Source organism: Heterodontus francisci, chromosome 4 (genome assembly GCF_036365525.1).
Source record: "Heterodontus francisci isolate sHetFra1 chromosome 4, sHetFra1.hap1, whole genome shotgun sequence".
NCBI classification, from domain to species: Eukaryota; Metazoa; Chordata; class Chondrichthyes; order Heterodontiformes; family Heterodontidae; genus Heterodontus; species Heterodontus francisci.
This window is the reverse complement of record NC_090374.1, coordinates 115,114,579-115,135,484: the sequence shown is the minus strand read 5'-3', so window position 1 is coordinate 115,135,484 and position 20,906 is coordinate 115,114,579. Positions and strand designations below refer to the sequence as shown.

The 20,906-nt window shown below is 46.2% G+C and overlaps 1 protein-coding gene across 3 annotated transcripts in view; it reads left to right on the top strand.

Moving 5' to 3' along the window:
* The window catches only part of LOC137369201 (transducin-like enhancer protein 1), a 159,279-nt gene that overhangs the window by 53,907 nt on the left and 84,466 nt on the right, over nucleotides 1-20,906 (top strand). The window lies entirely within an intron of this gene.

The following is a 20,906-nucleotide window of genomic DNA, read 5'->3' as shown; positions in this document are numbered from 1 at the left end:
ATTCTGTAAGGGAACAGAAAGTTGTCTCGCCTGTGTTGAAGAGAAACATAGAAACTACTACCTAGCTTGTCATCTAGCAAATACTTCTACAAAGACCTCTTCACAATTTATACACTTTTTTTCTGCAGCACCATTTGATGCTGGGTGTATGAAGGTATTTGAATGTGTTTGACTCCATTCATACTCAGAAATATTTCAAACTCTTCTAATGTAAACTGTGGACATTACCTGACACCAAAACCTTTGGCAATCCATATTTTGCAAACCAACTTCTCAAAACCTCAATAGTTTTGGCACTTGTGGTATTGGCCATAACTTCAACATTTCTCCACTTGCAATAGCTACTGACCAAAAGAAAATACTCTTTCCCTTCCACTTCAAAGAAATCAATATGTACTCGTTGACACAGTTTACTAGTGTTCGACCATGGAATAAAAGAAAAGTTGGTTGGTTCATTTTTTAGTCTGAGACACACTTTACAGCTTTTCATCAACTCTTCATTATCTGTATCTACCTTTGGATACCAAAAATAGCTTCTTGCCTCTGCTTCCATACGGACTATCCCTGTATGCTCTTGATGTAGTTCCTCCAACGATCTCTCCCTAAACCTTGGCGGAAGAATGACTTGTAAATCCCAAAGGAGACAGTCTTGATTTACACTTAGTTCATTTCTACATGTAAAATACTCCTGCAATTTCTCATCACAGTCTAGACCAGCCATTCAGGACATAATTGAGTACTTTGCTGAGCAGCATGTTCTTGCAAGTTTCTTCAGAAATTTCTCTGGCAGACACTGGCATATCATTTGTGTATGTTAAAGTAATTTATAGATAACTTGGGCTAAAAACGAATCAGTCTTCAGTTCCTCAATGTCAAGATATACTCTTAATGATCCCTACTGTAAATAACTCAGCCCAGTTTAAATGTATGTTCTTCAGCCAATTTCTTCCCATCTGGGATTCATTGTTCCCTCCTACTGCTACCAATGGCAAATAATAGGATGCATTGTTGTATTCCACCTTAACACTCATTTCACCTAATACTGGAGTATTGTTATTGAAATAACTAGTCAGTTTCATACCAGTTTTTTGTAAGGGAATGTGACTTAGGGACTTCTTGTACTCTCCTAAGATAATGGACACTGTTGTTGCTGTATCACCGACGAAGGTAAGTTGTGCCTTTCATTTTTACTGTAGGTGCTGGAATTGTATCTTCAGCCCTTCTTCTCTCAACTTCCATGTTTTTTTCTTGCTCTCTAAGTATAACTCTTGATCTTCCTGCTCGATCACATCCATCTCTGTTTCCATATCTACCATTTGCACATTTGAGGACTTCCAAGAGCCAGATCTAGCTTTCAGTCTACCACGACCTGGACCTGGTGCTTTGCTGCAACGTGGAGCTTTACCAGGACCTGGAGAGTTACTGTTTCCGCTACTCCTGCATGCTGTCTGGATGTGACTGACTTACCCACAGGCATAGCACTTTGACTGGAAATGGGAGCATTTGGATGGTTGGTGGTTACCATGGCAACAATAGAAGCTAAATTTCTGACTCTGAGGGCTGAATTTTACTGGCCCCTCGACGCGGCGGGTCGTGGCGCTGGGGCCAGTAAAATTCTGCGGTGAGGGTCCCGCCTTGACCCGCGATGTCAAGAAGGGCCCGCCACATATTACCGGCGGTGGGGGGACCTCGGTGCGGGACCCCCCCCCCCCCCGACCCCCCTTGCTCAGCAGTGGCAGCCCAATTAACATATTCTAAACGGGACTTATCTCTGCAGATTATGCAGCCGGCCACCTCTCCTGCACACTTTTACTTTGAACATGCGGCCGTCATGTGCTGTCCCGTTTATGATTAGAAAAACCGGGGGGTAATCGTGGGCAGAAGGTTTTGCGACAGAAGTTAAGTTCCGTTTTCAGGGGTCCCACTCTGTAAACTGGAAGGGAGGAGGGAGCGGGGCATTACAGGGACCTCCCTCTGCATTTTTAAAGGGAGAAGGGAGAGGAGATTACAGGGGTCTCACTCTGCATTCTTAAAGGGAGGAAGGAGGGGGTCTGGCAATGGCACTCTGGTCACCCTGTGTGGGGGGAGGGTGCCCGAAAGGGGAGGAGCATTAAGTTTATATGAATGCTGGGGCAATCCTACAGTTGGTAGGATTTTGATGTGGTCATGCTGTGCCACTGAGTGTTGGCCAAGATGGGCAATGCCACTCCACATAGTTGATCCAGGAAAGCAGTTGATGTACCCGTCAACACCAATCCCTGCCTTGTTAGGAACCTTCAAATATATGAAGGGTCCAACTTTATTTATCACATAGAAATAGGTATGGCTCATCCTACATTGTGTGATCCTCTGCTCCTGAGGATCTGTATGTTCCAGAGGCAAAATCAACTGGCAGGTCTAATCCACATAGAGGCCCCCGGTCATGAGCAGCAGCCCCCAAGAGGAGCTCGCCATTACGATTGCCGTGCATCTACAGGCCGCACTTGACATGCCATTGAATATCAGAGCACCGGTGTCAGAGGCGATTGCACTTGTAGAGAGGATGGTGGAACATCTCTCTGCTCTGCTCAAAGATGACCTGCAGCCTATGGGCTTCGGTGGACATCCTATGCCTGCGGTCCTCGCAGTGGCAGCGGTTCTCAAGTTTGATGCCTATGCAGCTTTTCAGGGGCCCGCCAGAGACCTTTTGGGGTCACACAGTCAGCAGTGCACCGCTGTATCAGGAAGGTCATCGATGCCCTGCACCAGAGGCCCAGTGAGTATGTCTGCTTCAGGACGGACTCTCACAGCCAGGCCCAGAGAGCCATCGGTTTCGGCACCATTGCTGGAGAACCATGGGTTTTAATATTCATAGATTGCACTTGTGGCTATCAGGCCTCCCGCCAGGCTATCACTGGCAGACATCACCATTAAGGAATCCTCTCAATCTAGGTGAAGCTGGTATGTGATCACCGCAGATACTTCATGCAAATTTGTGACCACTTCTCGGGCAGCTACCATGACACCTTTGACCTGCGCCAGTCCCAGCTGCCACAGCTGTTGACTGAACTGGCTCAGATGGAGGGATGGCTTCTTGGAGATGAGGGCTATCCTTTGCAGACATGGCTCCCGACACCAGTGAGACCCCCCTCCCCCCCCCCCCCCCCACCCCCACCACTGCTGCAGAGGAGAGATACAATGCCAGCCGCTGAGCTATAAGAGCCACCATTGAGCAAAAGATCGGCATGTTGAAAGAGCGTTTGCAATGCCTGGATGGATAGGGTGATGCCCTGTACTGTGGGCTGAAAAGGCCAGCTCCTTTCTTTTTCTGCTCTGCACAACTACACACCCAATAGGGGCCAGGCCTGGCATGATGAGGAGAGACGTCAACAGGATTCCACCTCTGACTACGAGGACGCTGAGGACCTACAACATGAAAGACGCATGGGAGGGCAGATGGCACGCAGGCCCTGCACGCTGGGCTAGCAGTGAGCTAGGGATGTATGGCAGTGGCTTATCAGATAAAGGCTGTCTGCTACATAGGAACCGACATGAGCTCTGCAAGACACACATCACCCTCGCTCACCTGCTGTGCACCAGTCCACATCTGCAGCAGCCCTGTGTAAACCATTAGAGGCAGCAGCTGATTGAGCTCTCCTGAAGAGCCAACGGTGCAGAGGGATGTGACATTGTCGCTTCATGCTGGCACACATCATTCACACAGAGAAAAGGATCCACATGTTGGTGAGGAACATTTAGTGAAAGATGTATTTACATTGCTGTGACACCCGTACATTCCCATTTGTCAGTGTGTTTTCTGTAAATGGAGAGGCTGCACCTTCTTGGTGCAACCTCTGCGCCAGCAGCCTGACTGGAGGAAGGCTGCTGATCTGATTGCCCTTTGGCTGTGGATGACTTTGGTGCTCATACCCTGTGCACACGAGGCCTAGTGGGCCCCGGCTGGCTGGGGCAGTGCTCGTTCATCACCTTCCAGCATTGGATTCTGATGGCAGATGGCCCCACAGCCCCACCTCCTCTGCCATCTCCAGCCAGACTGCCTTGTTCAGGCGAGAGGGCCTCTTCTTACCGTCACTGGTGAAAAGGACCTCCCACCTTGCCCTCACAGCCTGGAGGAGAGTGAGCAGGGAGGCATCACTGAACTGCGAGTCCACCCTAGAGTACCCCTCTGCCATCCTCGGCTTTTGGTGTGGTTCTGTAAAATTGACTGCACTGTGTAACAGCTCTAACTTCTTGCTGCAAGGTTTGTCTTGCACATGTTTGAAAACTAATGCAGGACTGGTGAGGAAGTCTTTGCTATTGTCATGGTTTTTCAACTATTACACATCGACACATGTTCACGAACACTTCGCTTCTGCAGCAGCTGATCATATTTATTGGTGTAATATTTTTAGTTGGCAATGCAGCTAGAATATGAATATCTGTTCTTCTTTTTCAAACAAAGATCGTTCAATTGCAGTTACATATATTTTCACATAACAGTTAGCAGAGAAATGAATACAGATTCCAAACGCATATTAGTCTGCAGCATTTCACAGTCAGATGATTAGATGCTCATAGGTGATTATTCTTCAATTATGGTTTTGTTTCTGTTGTGTATTTGCCTTTTATGGTATACTTAAGTCAGACGTCCCGGAATGTGCAAAATTAAACTTGTTCGCCCAGGTGCGGCACACCTACAAGAAAGGACTGTTACATTTGAGTGGGAGAAGAGGATTGCAACTTCACAGGATACTGGGACACAGCAGGGTAAGTATGTGGCAGCGAAGCAGGAAGTGCTGGGGTAACTCAGGTCAGGCAGCATCTATGGAGAGAGAAGCAGAGTTAACTTTCAGGTTTGTAAACTTATCAGGTTAATTCTGTTTCTCTCTCCACAGCTGCTGCCTGACCTGTTGAGTTTCCTCAGCACTTTCTGCTTTGATGCCAGATTGACAGCAACCCCACTCTTCAGCAGTCAGGTAAGTACGTCTCTGACAGCTGTCAGGAAGCAGGTGCTGGGGCGTTTTAAATAGGGCTCCAGCACCTGCTGCACTGCTGTCAAATTGTCTCTCACTGTGCTGAATGTCCCGCCTCTGTCCACGTAATATGGCGGGGGCGGCTCGTCGCAGTGATGCTAATGAGCCCCCCGTGCATAACATCGCAGGGGCTGTGCGGCGGCCACTGAATGCAGGCACCCTGCTGAGTTTAAAGGGCGCTGCTGCGTGCCTGAATAAAATTCAGCCCTGAGTCTGCGAACTTGGCTGCCTGGTTCCTGCTGGAATCTGGTGGACCTCCCCTGCCAGCTCAGGAAAAGAACTTCCTTGCAATCTGCCACTATTTCTTCATGCTATTTTCATGGCTGTATCCTCATCGCAGGCCTCCTTCCACATTAGCTTATTGTCTTTGCACAAAAGCTTGGCCTCAATTTTTACTGTTCTTTAGACATCCAACGAACGTCCTCCAACTTATAAGTTCACACCATCACCACAGTGATGAGACAGTTTCTTTAATTCGAGAATATAATCGACAATAGACTCATTTTGCAACTGCTTCCTTGCATGGAATGCCACTCTCCGTGCAATTTCATTCTTAGTCGTGCCATAATATGAGAACACAATCTCATTTATTTCAGAATGGTCCAAACTACAGGGGTCTCGTGAACAGCATTAGTAAAACACCACCTCAAATGCATTCAGCCCCATTATGCTGAGGAAAACATTCACTATATCCTGATCTCCGATTTTGTTAGCTTTAAGCCAAATGTGTAACCTTCGTTCATAATTACACCAGTCCTCTTTGTTAGGGTTGAATTCCCCCATTATCCCAAAACATGAAGCAATCTTTCAAATTGCTCACACTTCCTCAAAATCGACTTTGGGAGTTGCAAAAAGTGTGCTAGAATGTTCTTCAGATTTTAATCTCTTGAATGAGATTTTTGTTAAAAATTAATCCCATCCTCTCGTCATGTTTCTGTTGTGTATTCAGATTAAAACTAACATGAGGTCTTTACTGGGAGCCATGTTGAAAACATTTATTTGTACCTTCCAACAGAAAGGGCAGCATATAAAAGATATTACAATATACCACAAACTGAGCAGGTGCTTTTAGCACTAGTCACGCAATATGCTTCTGAAGAACTTTGTTTGCATTTGTGTGAGTCAAGAGCCTTAAAAAAAACTACAAAGTAACACAAATAGTTTGTTTGCCTCCCCTCTCTACAGTGATGAATATGGACAAGTTTATTTCCTTTTAGGTTTTAAAAATCATACTTAAACTACTCAGCTCTGCATCCCAATGGTTCTGCTGATGCCTGGTTGCTTCCAGTTTCTCATTTGCCCAGCCCTGTCTCCTTTCCAATCTGTATGCTTTCCCAGTGATGTAGCCTCAAACATATGGTAATTTAAAGGAAAAAAGACTTTGATTAAATCTGATGGCTAGGTTCAATTGGTTCATCTCTGCTTATCTGGTTTCTGCAATCATGACCCCCTGAGTTTTCTCAGATTCTGCTCCCAAAAAAATCTGCACAAAAACAGAAACTTAGATTACTGCATTCTGTGTGGTGGCTGGTGCATTGACTAGATTTTGTTTTAGTTCTTGGGGGATGGGTGACACTGAAAAGTCCCATTCCTGGTTGCACTGAAGGCATGGAGTCCATACCAAGTCAGAATGGCAGATTTCCTTTCCTTAAGGGCATTCACTGATGAACCCCTTGAGCTTTTACAATTCATCAGCTTTCATGGCCATTTTCTGGTACTAGCCCACAATTTACCAGATATATTTAATTTAGTTTCACATTTTGCAAAGCAGAATTTGAATTTAAGAGCTCTGGGTTGCTAGTCCAGGATCATAACCACTAGGCTACCATATCTGTACTGTATTTGTTGGGCAATGATGTGAGCTGGTATTGCAAAATCACTTCCAAAAGTGTTTCCACAATATAAACATGATAAATGTTTGGAGTTTAAAAAAAGGCTATTCTATCAGTTGCTTTCAGCAGACGGTGTTCGTAAGTTCAAGTGGCCTTATTTTGCACTGTTTGTTTGGTAGTTCAAATAGAAACTTGCCAGCTGTCTTGAACGTTTGAAATCTGAGTAGTGTGGACCATTATTTAATTCTGCACCTCTAGAAATCTGAATGCTGGTTGGACAGAATTAATCCTATTATCTACAATTCAATTGGGGAGACAAATTAGCCTAATGCAGTTGCTGTTTGTGATGTTAAGGTCTGTTCTCCTTGAGTTCTAGTGTTGAAGGGTTATATGTCCACATTCTAGCTATTTTTATAAAGTCTGTTGTTAATTGCTGTCAGTTCAGCTGCCTGTACATGCATCACCACTTCTTTCAAAGAAATTCAACACATGACTTGAGTAGTGAGCAATAGTAGTAATTGGTAATAGGTCAAAGTTGTTACTTGGGTTGCAATGAACGTGTTTCTAATGGCAGGTGTCCCGTTTTTAATTAAGTGCTAATAAGTATGCCTAGTGAACCAAAGTGCAGACATCAAGCCAAGCTTAGATTTTTTTTTCTTTCCTGGCTTATCGCCTATCACTAAAGTTCCCAATTAAATCAGGCACAAAATGAATTATATTAGCTTGTTTTAGAAAGCCTGTATTGTAAAGTAATATTTGAAGTTCCAGTATGGTTGATTAGTAAATCATTTAGGTACTGTCATCTGTTCAGCTTTGTTTCAGATACCATATAGATTGCAATAAAGTTCAAAGACTTGGTAAAAAATATTTAGAAGCAGGTCCTGTGGTCTTTTTGATGCATGGGCTGTGCTACTATCATGCACTATGTAATATTTTGTATAGCTGCATTAAGTGTGAGAAAACCTCAACTCAGTACATATTTATTACAGGACTGTCCTGGCAGACCCATTGTTTCAGCCTGTTCCTGCCCCACTGAACTTATTTCTTCCTATTTTGACTCTTTATTTTTCTCCCCTGGTCCAGTCTCTTCCCACCTCCATCCGTGACTCTTCTGACGCCCTCCGTCATTTTGACAATTTCCAGTTTCCAACCACCTCCTCTTCACTGTGGACGTCCAATCTCTCTACACCTCCATCCCCCACCAGGACGGTTTGAGGGCTCTCTGCTTCTTCCTTGTACAAAGGCCCAACCAGTCCCCATCCACCACCACCCCCCTCCGCCTGGCTGCATTTGTTCTCTCATTGAACAACTTCTCCTTCAACTCCATTCACTTCCTTCAAGTAAAAGGTGTTGCTGTGGGTACCCGCATGGGTCCTGGTTATGCCTGTCTTTTTGTGGGATATGTTGAACATTCCTTGTTTCAGTCCGACTCAAGCCCCCTCCCCAAACTCTTTTTTTCCGCTACATTGATGACCGTATCGGTGCCGTTTCCTGCCCCCACCGCAAACTGGAAAACTTTATCAACTTTGCTTCCAATTTTCACCCTTCTCTCACCTTTACGTGGTCTATCTCCGACACTTCCCTTCCCTTCCTCGATTTCTCTGTCTCCATCTTTTGGGATAAGCTGTCTACTAATATTCATTATAAACTCCCACGGCTATCTGGACTACACTTCTTCACACCCTGCCTCCTGTAATGAATCCATTCAATTCTCCCAGTTTCTCCGTCTCTGACGCATTTACTCTGATGATGCAACCTTCCACGACAGCGCTTCTGATATGTCTTCCTTTAACCACAACCGAGGATTCCCCCCCACTGTGGTTTACGGGGCACTCGACCGTGTCCGGCCCATTTCCTGCACCTCTACCCTCACCCCTTTCCCTCCCTCCCAGAACCGCAATAGGTTCCCCTTGTCTTCACTTTCCACCCCAACAGCCTCCACATCCAAAAGGTCATTCTCTGCCATTTCCGCCACATCCAGAGTGATGCCACCAAACGCAACTTCCCTTCCCCCTCCTCTGTCAGCATTCCAAAGGGAACATTCCCTACACGACACCCAGGTCCACTCCTCCATTACCCCCACCACCTCGTCCCCTTCCCACGGCACCTTCCTGTGCAATCGCAGGAGGCGTAATACCTGCCCATTTAACTCCTTTCTCCTCACTATCCAAGGCCCCAAACACTCCTTTCAGGTGAAGCAGCGATTTACTTATACTGCTTTGAATGTAGTATACTGTATTCACTGCTCACAATGTGGTCTCCTCTACATTGGGGAGACCAAATGCAGATTGGGTGACAGCTTTGTGGAACACCTCCGCTCAATTGAAAAGCATGATTCTGAGCTTCCGGTTGCTTGCCATTTCAACATCCCCCCCGCCTTCTGTCAGGCCCACATATCTGTCCTGGGCTTGCTGCAGTATTCCAGTGAACATCAACACAAGCTCTCATCAACACCAATTAGGCATGCTACAGCCTGCTGAGCTGAACATTGAGTTTAATAATTTTCAGAGCATGACGGGGGGCCCCCCTGTTTATTTTAAGTTATTTTTAATTTATTTTACATTTGTTTATTTTATTTTAGTTTGTTTCATCATTCATTTTTTTACCATGTGCCTACCCACTTTTTTTTTTATTGTTTGTGTTTTGGGCCAGGGCAGTTAACACCCCCTCTGCACTACTGCTTTGTCTTTCACCACACCATTAACATACCGTTTGCCTTTGCTCCATGACCTTCTGGTTAGTTTTTCTCTGTGACCCTGTCTTACCAACACCTTGCGTTTTGTTATCTCTTGCCCCCCCCCACCCCCGCCCCGCTTTACTTGCTTAAAACCTTTTACATTTCTAATATTTATCAGTTCTGATGAAGGGTCACTGACCTGAAACGTAACCTCTACTTCTCTCGCCACAGATGCTGCCAGACCGGCTGAGTATTTCCAGCATTTCTTGTTTTTATTTCAGATTTCCAGCATCTGCAGTATTTTGCTTTTATTACATGTTGCAACCTGTTCCTGTTCTGTGTGCTATAAATAATTGGGTAGAGATTCTGCTTGGGGCACAACTGGCAACTCTGGCAGAAATTGCAACCGTTTTGAAAAGTGTTTCTGCAAATGCTGCCCCCCCTCCCGCAACCCTGAGATTCTGCTCATTCATTTGTATATCACCAAGCATACCATCAAGAACAGCATATATTTATATACTGCTTTCAATGTAATAAAACATCCCAAGGCATTTCACAGGAGCATTATAAAACAAAGTATGACACCAGGCCACAAAAGAAGGTATTAAGTCAGATGACCAAAAGCTTGGTCAAAGAGGTAGGTTTTAAGGAGTGTTTCTTCTTTGGCCTCCTTATCTCGAGAGACAATGGGTAAGCGCCTGGAGGTGGTCAGTGGTGTGTGGAGCAGCGCCTGGAGTGGCTATAAAGGCCAATTCTAGAGTGACGGGCTCTTCCACAGGTGCTGCAGAAAAATTTGTTTGTCGGGGTTGTTACACAGTTGGTTCTCCCCTTGCGCCTCTGTCTTTTTTCCTGCCAACTGCTAAGTCTCTTCGACTCGCCACACTTTAGTCCCGCCTTTATGGCTGCCCGCCAGCTCTGGCGAACGCTGGCAACTGACTCCTACGACTTGTGATCAATGTCACAGGAGTTCATGTCGCGTTTGCAGACGTCTTTAAAGCAGAGCCATGGACGGCCGGTGCGTCTGATACCAGTCTTTGGGGATCCTACCATCTTCCATGCGGCTCACATGGCCAAGCCATCTCAAGCGCCGCTGACTCAGTAGTGTGTATAAGCTGGGGATGTTGGCCGCCTCGAGGACTTCTGTGTTGGAGATACGGTCCTGCCACCTGATGCCAAGTATTCTCCGGAGGCAGTGAAGATGGAATGAATTGAGACGTCACTCTTGGCTGACATACGTTATCCAGGCCTCGCTGCCATAGAGCAAGGTACTGAGGACACAGGCCTGATACAGTCGGACTTTTGTGTTCCGTGTCAGTGTATTAAAGGAGGAAAGTGAGATGGAGAGGCAGCGAGGTGTAGGGTGGCTATTCCAGAGCTTGGCGCCTAGGCAACTGAAGGCGCAGCCACCAATGGTGGAGTGAATCAAATCTGAGATGCCCAAGTGAACCGAAGTAGAGGAGCTCAAATATCTTGGTTGTGGGGCTGAGGAGATTACAGAGATAGGGAGGAGCAAGGCCATGAACCAGTGCAGTTAGGCATTAAAATGTAATTAAAAACATAAATATGGTAACTTAGTAAAATTTGATTACAGCTGAGAATGGATTTATCACAAATAAGCATTTTAATCAATGTCAATCCAACACTGATGAATAATCCTATTTAAACGATGAAAATAATGTTCAAAAATATATAAAATTATCTTCCAGTAAGATTGGGTACATTAGTGAGTTTCTTAGGTTTCGAATTATTTTTTTAAAATTTCCTTTCATAGCAGACCTGTTAGTTAATATCCTTGCATCCAAAGGTTCCAGCTTAATTTTTGGAGCCTCCTCGAAGGCCTGCAAATGAGTGCATTTAGCAGAAGCTCCCAATGGAGATGAATACATCCTGGGGGCTTGGCCAGTTTTGTGAGCACTACTTCCAGCGCTAAGTTTCTTCTTCTTCTTTGGCCTCCTTGTCTCTAGAGACAATGGGTAAGCACCTGGAGTGGCTATAAAGGCCAATTCTAGAGTGACCGACTCTTCCACAGGTGCTGCAGATAAAATTGGATGTCGGGGCTGTTACACAGTTGGCTCTCCTTGCGCTTCTGACTTTTTTCCTGCCAACTGCTAAGTCTCTTCGACTCGCCACACTTTAGCCCCACCTTTATGGCTGCCCGCCAGCTCTGGCAAACGCTGGCAACTGACTCCCACGACTTGTGATCAATGTCACAGGACTTCATGTCGCGTTTGCAGACGTCTTTAAAGCGGAGACATGGACGGCCGGTGGGTCTGATACCAGTGACGAGCTCGCTGTACAATGTGTCCTTGGGGATCCTGCCATCTTCCATGCGGTTCACATGGCCAATCCATCTCGGACGCTGCTGGCTTAGTAGGGTGTATAAACTGGGGATGTTGGCCGCCTCGAGGACTTCAGTGTTGGAGATATACGGTCCTGCCACCTGATGCCAAGGATGCTCCGGAGGCAGCGAAGATGGAATGAATTGAGACGTCGCTCTTGTCTGACGTACGTTGTCCAGGCCTCGCTGCCGTAGAGCAAGGTACTGAGGACACAGGCTTGATACACTTGGACTTTTGTGTTCTGTGTCAGTGCGCCATTTTCCCACACTCTCTTGACCAGTCTGGACATAGCAGTGGAAGCCTGTCCCATGCGCTTGTTGATTTCTGCATCGAGAGACAGGTTACTGGTGATAGTTGAGCCTAGGTAGGTGAACTCTTGAACCACATCCAGAGTGTGGTCGCCGATATTTATGGATGGGGCATTTGTGATGTCCTGTCCCATGATGTTCGTTTTCTTGAGGCTGATGGTTAGGCCAGATTCGGTGCAGGCAGCCGCAAACCTTTCGATGAGTCTCTGCAGACACTTCAGTGTGAGATGTTAATGCAGCATTGTCAGCAAAGAGGAATTCCCTGATGAAGACTTCCCGTACTTTGGTCTTCGCTCTTAGACGGGCAAGGTTGAACGACCTGTTTAGCTTAGTTTAGAGATACAGCACTGAAACAGGCCCTTCGGCCCACCGAGTCTGTGCCGACCATCAACCACCCATTTATACTAATCCTACACTAATTCCATATTCCCACCACATCCCCACCTGTCCCTATATTTCCCTACCACCTACCTATACTAGGGGCAATTTATAATGGCCAATTAACCTATCACCCTGCAAGTCTTTTGGCATGTGGGAGGAAACCGGAGCACCCGGAGGAAACCCACGCAGACACATGGAGAACTTGCAAACTCCACACAGGCAGTGCCCAGAATTGAACCCAGGTCGCTGGAGCTGTGAGGCTGCGGTGCTAACCACTGTGCCGACCTGCCACCTGATCTTGTGTGGAGGAAAATTCCTTCTTCTGAAGACTTGAACGCATGCGAGAGCAGCAGGGAGAGGAAGATCCCAAACAGTGTAGGTGCGAGAACACAGCCCTGTTTCGCGCCACTCAGGATAGGAAAGGGGTCTGATGAGGCGCCGCTATGCTGAATTGTGCCTTTCATATTGTCATGGAATGAGGTGATGATACTTAGTAGCTTTGGTGGGCATCCAATCTTTTCTGGTAGTCTGAAGAGACCACGTCTGCTGACAAAGTCAAAGGCTTTGGTGAGATCAATGAAAGCAACGTAGAGGGGCATCTGTTCACGGCATTTCTCCTGTAGCTGTCGAAGGGAGAACAGCATGTCAATGGTGGATCTCTGCTCGAAAGCCACACTGTGCCTCAGGGTAGACACGCTCAGCCAGCTTCTGGAGCCTGTTTAAAGCGACTCGATGTCCTTAAAACTAGCACAAGAGATTGCCGAAATTCAAGTTGTACTAAATGCAATTTGCATTCAAATTTCTTTTGAACCAGTTATGCTGATATTGGGGGAATTGTGCTGACAAAAAGAGCAATCGAGTGGAAACTCCAAGCTAATGTATGTATTCTGTTTGTGGTGATCTGAACTACATGTCGCCTACTTTTTTTTAACTCTTTTCCCGATTTCATTTCTCAGCCATCTGGTTTAGATAAAGAGCTGGTTTGTTTTATGTAGATGCAGATGTAGAAGATAATACATGTTTTGAATTGTATTGTCTCCATCAGTAATAGAGACTGCTTGGTCTATTAATCTTGAATAGTAAAAGATCAATTTTTTAAAAATGGCAAACCAAAAATTACTTCATTTTTTTTTTCATATTCATTGCTTTTGGTATGCCTAATACAGTACAGTCATTTCTGAATATTGAACATCCTCATTGTTCCCTTGGAAAAAAAAGTCACTTATTCTCATTATATCTGTCTTAATTTGCCCTGGGATGAAATTGTCGTTTGTTCTCAGTTGTTTCTGTCAACATCTAAAATTGCCTTTATACAAAGCATGAACCATGCTTTACTTATTAGCATGAGTCCTGTGCAGCTAGCTTCAGTCTGAAGGTAAACCACTGGAATTCATTACGACTGGCAGTTTGGAAGATCTTTTTTTAAATTGCGTTTTCCTGGCTTGGCAAATTTGGCAGGCTTACATTTGGGTTGCAGCCAGCTGCTCGACAGTCGCGCTTTGGGAACTGGCAATGTAAATATGGGCCTTGCAAGGTATAAAAACAGATTCATTGGCCGGAATTTTACCGCCATTAAACGCGTCTCTTCGGAGGCGTCCGGATGGTAAAATAAAGCGCGATGACGTCGGGCCGTGTCCCCGGCGTCATTACACGCAGACGTCATTTTACCAACGTCGGAAGTTGGGCGTGTGCAAGTCTTCGCTCTCCGCCCGTATACAAGTTCTTTGGGTCTCCTTATCTCGAGAGACAATGGATACGCGCCTGGAGGTGGTCAAAGCGCGATGACGTCGGGCCGTGTCCCCGGCGTCATTACACGCAGACGTCATTTTACCAACGTCGGAAGTTGGGCGTGAGCAAGTCTTCGCTCTCCGCCCGTATACAAGTAATTGAAAGGTAATTGAGGTCGTTTATAAAGCAATTGACTACAATTTTATGTATGAGGTCGGATTTAACGTCCGTAAATCGGCTCGTGGGGCGTGTCGGCCAGCCGGCAGCTACGTAAGGGCGGCAGATATTGATTCAGGAGGGAGTTGGAAGTACAATTTTCAGTTTTACTCAGAAATAACTCTTATGCTATTTGTAAATCCTGACAAGGTGTGTGACTTGCAACTAGTGCTAAAGGATTCATCTGAGTGTTCTGCACTGCTGATGGGGACCCATCAACTTTGATTTATGTGGTGAAAGGAAGGGGATCTCGTGAGCCAGTCCTAACTGCTGGAAGCTAATACCTGTGGTCAGAGCATCTGGTGAGTAGTACAGCAATGGGAATTGTTCAATGTGGAGGTGGATCATCAGATGAGGAGGACCTTGCCCCTATGAGGGACAGAAGGACAAATGTGCAGGGGAACGTGCAACAAGGTGACCCAGTGCACCATCGTGATGTGGGAGGGAGAGCAGGTGGCAGAGTCGCCCGTTAGCGAACACATGTCAGGATACGTGCCTACCCACCAGGAGGGGCATACCGGCTGCGTCTGAGCTACCTGCAGCTGTCAGATCGCCAGTGCAGTAGAAGACTGCGGCTGTCACGGGAGACTGTCACATCTCTTTGTCAGATGTTGGCAGTGGATGTTTCCTCAAACTGTATCGGAGGCCATCCAATGCCGGTCGCTCTAAAGGTTACAATATCTCTTAACTTCTATGCGTCTGGCTCATTCCAAGCCTCAGCAGCAGACTTGTGCGGAGTCTCACAAGCAGCAGCGCACTTTTGCATCAAGGTGGTGACTGATGCATTGTTCCAACGTGGTAACCAATTCATCACGTTCAAGGCGGACAACACTTGTGAGGCTGAGCGAGCCAGAGGCTTCAGCACTATATCTGGGTTTCCAATGGAACAGGGCGTGATTGACAGTACTCATGTGGCCTCCAGAGCCCCAGCAGGTCAGTTGGAGGCATTGATTAACCGCAAGAGATACCATTCAATGAACGTTCAGCTCGTCTGTGATCATAGTCAGAGAATCATGCAGGTGTGTGCACGTTACCCTGGGATTTGTCATGATGCCTTCATTCTCCGAAACTCCCACGTACCTGCACTTTTCAGGCCTCCAGACAGAATGGAGGGATGGATACTTGGCGAAAGGGGGTTATCCTCTGAAGACATGGCTCATGACACCAGTGAGGAATCCAAGGGGTCTTGAGGAGGAACGATACAATGAGCGCCATGCGGCCACCGCAGTGACCATCGAACAAACTATAGGCCTGCTTAAGATGAGATTCAGGTGTCTTGACCGCTCGGGTGCAGCACTGCAGTACGCACCTTCAAGGGTTGCAAGAATAATTGTCGTCTGTTGTGCCTTGCATAACCTGGCGACTGAAAATGGAGAGGCACTGGAGAAGGATCAGTGTCATCGCGATGTGTCATCAGATGATGATGATGTTTCTGATGAAGCTGGACACCACTGACTTGGTCATGGAGAAGAAGCTGAATTTAATTTGGATCTAAGTGCTTGATAGACAAGGGGGTCTTTAAGAGGCAGACATTTCCATTGAGAGTCTGTAAATTTTCGCACAATTGGGATTACCGTATGACAAGACTAATTGTGAGGCTCTGAAAGGGCAAATTCACTCACCTTCATGGGGAGAGAGAATGCAACGATGCAATCCTTCACATCATGAGGAACGCCACCCAGGTGTGAGGCCTTACATGTTGAGCAACGATGTTGGAATTGACTTCAGGAAAGCCATGACAAAATCTCAGAGAACCTGATTTTATGACAATATTTTATAACACATTCAAATAAAAAACCTTTCAATTCACCCTGTGAACCATTAGTGATGTTAAAGTGATTTCTTAAATCTTTTCCGAGTGCTCTTTCGGGTGCATGATCCCTCGCCACCAGACACACCAGAGGCAGGTGGCTGAACTGTTTGCTGCCCTGCTTTTGATGACTTTGGCGGACGTCCTCTGCTTGCTTGCGGCCATGAGGGCCCCGGCATCTCAGGGTTCCCCTGAGAACTCCCATGAGTACGCTGTAACACCTTGGGATTTCGCTGATCACATGTCCCTGGCAGAGGGAGCAAGGAGCTGGAGGATGCATCAGATGCGCCCTGAGAGGAGCTCCCATATGCGATCTGCTGCCCCTGTGCCCTCGTGAGGCTCTGACGATCCTCAGTGATGACATCAGAGGGATGGGCGGCCTCGACCTGGCACCAGCGCATCAGATTCTGCTCTCTGATGCTCTGGTCCAAGGAGGTCACAATCAATCTGACATCACGAAGTGCATCCAGAACTGGCCCTTCCACTGCAGCCGCCAATCTGTCAACGAGGGAAGCCAGATGTTCAATTGCCTGAGAGTGAGCAGAAATCATACTCTGGATGTAGCCAGAGTTTGATTTAATTCCGCGCATTGTTTCGGACAGCTCCGCCAGATTTTCAAGGTCCACTTGCTGCACCTGCAACATCTCTTGCCAAATGGATGTGCTCAAAGGCATGTCATCAGCTTGCTGCTCTGCACTGGCCTGGCCTCCCACATTCCTCCGACTGTGTGAGGCAGCGGCCGATTCTGCCTCAGGTGGCTGGCCTGGCACCTGTGCTGTGCTGACACCTGGATGTGAAATCGAATCCACGGACACGCAAATCCCAACCGAGGTGTCTGTATCTACGCTGGTGCTTGGTGCGCCGCGAGGATGTGACGGTGCGCCCTCTGAGGCGCCCTCCTCAACCTCAGAGGTGGATGGTGATACAACTGAGACGCTTCCTGTTCCATGCAGTCCGTCACCTGCTGGTAAAATCATATTGATCAGTTTGATCAGAAAGCCAGAGTGGAAAACATGTATTTGAGTCCATTATGGTCACATCAGTGTGATGGGACTTTTGAGGGCCTAATTATGTTCATTAGTAACTCATAACAACATTGGCCCATCAACCTCCCCCACCCTGCCCCCTCCCCCCCGGAATGCACTAATACACCACTTTCTGGATCACACACGATCATGGCCATGTCCACCAGCCTCGCCATCTGCTACGGCTCATCCTCCTTCCTCCCCTGCTATCATCAATGCGTCCTCCTCCATTCCACTGAGGAATGCTGGACAGGCCACGCCACCACCTGTCCGGGACCTCTCGGGCGTTGTGTGCCCTCTTTTCCTAATGAAAGAAAAAAATTAGGTCAAACATTTGTGTGCACATTTCACGCAATCACCCAAATGGGTTGATGTGGCTTTTAACTGCTGTGCCATTGCTGAGCGTGGCCCCATCAAGCCCTCCTTAACGTTCATCTCACATCTGCCCATCTTGCATCCCAATGCAAGGAGGCAGTCAGGCAATGATCATGCAGGGGTTCCACATTGCATCATGAATACAAATACACCCTCCCTTGACAAAATAACGATTAGATGAATGAGGAATGCCCCTTACCCGCGCAGAGCGAAGCAGGTCATTGAGGCGATTGCGGCTCTGTATCCATGTGCACCGAACGACGCCACGGCTGCTGACCACCTCCGCGACCTCCAGCCAGGCCCTCTTTGTCACTGTCTACGGTTGCCTTCTACCATCTGGGTTGAAGAAGATATTACGCCTCTCCTCAACCGCCTGAAGGAGGACCTGTAGTGAATCATCTGAAAAACGGGGGGCTGAGCAAGTGCTTCTCCCCTCCATGACTTCCTCCACCTGTGTTTAAATCTCTAACTCCTTCTGCACTAACAGAACTGTAGCCTCTCAGTGAACCACAACTACTACTGCTGATTTTTAAACAATGAATGAGTACCTGGTCAATTTCATTGAGGTAAACATTTTTCAAGGGCTTACGTCAGACGTTCCCGGATGTGGCTCCGCCCCCAATGACGTATATCTTCCCGCCCACACCAGCCGATTCAGGTCTCAGTTAATTGGCTGCCCTGCGCGTGATGCCGGTGGATAGGAGACGCAGCGTGGGAACGGAGGCCACATCCGTTTGAGTTCCACACGTGCCGGAGCCAGCGATTACGGTAAAATTCCGGCCATTGTCTGGTAGCCAAGTGATTATTTGTCATACAGAAGCAAAGAGTTAATAATCCCTGAATTATGCTGAGTTATCTGGTTGGTCATGGTAACTAATGCTTGCCTTTGTACTATTAATTTGCTATCCAGTTGGACTTGCTGAATGTTGGTTAGGGGTTTGTTTGGTTGTGATGCTCTTTCCTCCACTCGCCCTTCCCCCAGTGATCATGAAGGATGCACGTTTGGCAAAGTCACTAATAAAGCACTCTGGTGGAAACACTCTGGTGGCCACATGCAAACAATGGATAGCTTTTGTAGAAATGAGAGCTAATAGACAAATTTAGCTCAGATTTGATACAATAAACTTAATTATGACTTCTCTGAGCCTTTGTTGAACTTTTACATACAGTGGATGAAAGTGCTTTAACTCAATTCTACATCCAACATTATATATAATGAAGTCATAATGACTTTAGTTATTAAGTATATAATTTGTGATTTTACAATTATCAGAACTGCCTGACTTCCCATTTCTCTTCACTTCATCTTCTTAAGGTGATAAGCCATTTGTGACGGAAATCACACATGCCCAAATGGAAATATTAATTTTGTCATATGGAACACTGCTTGAAACTTTTACTGGTCACAGCAAATAACTTTTTGAAAAAGCAGAACTGAACAGTTTAAAAAATGGCCAAGCACATTTGCATTTTGAGAAGACAAAGGCTGGCTGAAAGACAGAAATAAATTACCAGTCTGGCTGGAACAATGGACGTGTTCCCTGATTCAATTAGCGAGGTTGCTTTTGTCAATAGAGATAATCAAAAGACGTTGACACCCCTTTGACTTTGTAAGAGCCAAACTACCCCTCAAGCCGAGTATGTCTGAAAGACTCTGAAATTCAAACAGCCCTCCAAGAACTGCTGTTTCAAACAGAGATGGTCACATGACCCACCTGCTGGTGTAAGACTGAGGGTTTTGAATTGTGCCTCAGAAAGCAAAGAGACTGCAACTGAACTTCAAGAGAAAGGATCTCTCGCTCTCTCTCTCGCTCTCTCTCTCGCTCTCTCTCTCGCTCTCGCTCTCTCTCTCGCTCTCGCTCTCGCTCTCGCTCTCGCTCTCGCTCTCGCTCTCGCTCTCGCTCTCTCTCTCTCTCGCGCTCTCTCTCGCTCTCTCTCTCGCGCTCTCGCTCTCGCTCTCGCTCTCGCTCTCTCTCACCAGCAAAGTCCCAGGAAAACAACATTGGCTGCTCCTAAGCCTCAAGACTACAGGACTTTAGACAATCACCAAGAAGACAGTTGAAACCTCCCTTCGGCCTTCTGGATCCAGAGAAGCAATCCTGAGAATGTGCACGTGGCCCCAGCGAGGACTCCAAATCTTTAACTTCAATGATGGACATTACAACCCAGTATTTGCATTCCATTTATTACCAACTTTACTTCAACCTCCTAACTCTTTCTTCCCCTCTGTATCTATTTGTGTATGTGCCTCTCGTATGCACGTAAGCGTGGATGTGTCACATATTTTAGTAATTTTAGCCGGTTTAGAGTAATAAGGTTAATAAACTTACATCTTGTATAAACCCAAGAAAACTTGTCTGGTTCATTTGTAATTATATTCGAGGAGCAGTGAGCAAGGACTCACTGAGGTGGTAAGCTAAAATCATCACTGTTTAAAAAGATATAAACCCTGTTACAGCCAAACCAGAGAAGGGGCAAGAGAGGAGCCCGAGACCCCTTCCTCACCTGGTCGTAAGACGTTGAAGTCTGAGAGCTTGTCCATCCAACTTTAGAACTAAGCTGGATGTTATCCAAGTATCACTATCCTCCTAGTAGACATTATTTTAAACATAACTTTTAGTTTGCAACAGTCAAAAGTTTATCTGTTGGATCAGATGTACATTTCAAATTCGTGCTGCCTCTCACAGCTGTGCTGGTTACAATTTTATAGTTTACATATTAGTTAACCATTCACTTCTTCTATCCTCTTTTGTTGAGTTTTGGGATTCACAGTTTTTAAATCCCTGACCGAATCTGCACCCTAAAAGCACTCTTCTATTGGCACTGCATTATTTCGCAGACCAGCGTCAGTAAGCCAGCTCTAAGCATTTATGTTACTAAGTTTGAATCTGTTGCCTTAATAAGGGAGCTAGATTTAGCATAAGCGTGAAGATGATTTATAGATCCTGGTCTCCCATAAACCAAATAGAAATTGAACCAATGTAAAAATGACCTTGCATTTCTGATTCAGAGTTTTGAGTTTTTAATTCACATACAATCAGAATAAAGTCATTGAGACTAAGTTTGTATTTGCTTGCTCTAGAATTGGTAGCTGTGGTATAAGTCGGGGCTTTGAGAACAGATGGTAAATTTTAAATTTCAGATTTGGCAACCATTCAAATAAAGCATATACCATTTCAAAATAGACTAAGAGGCCCTGTTTA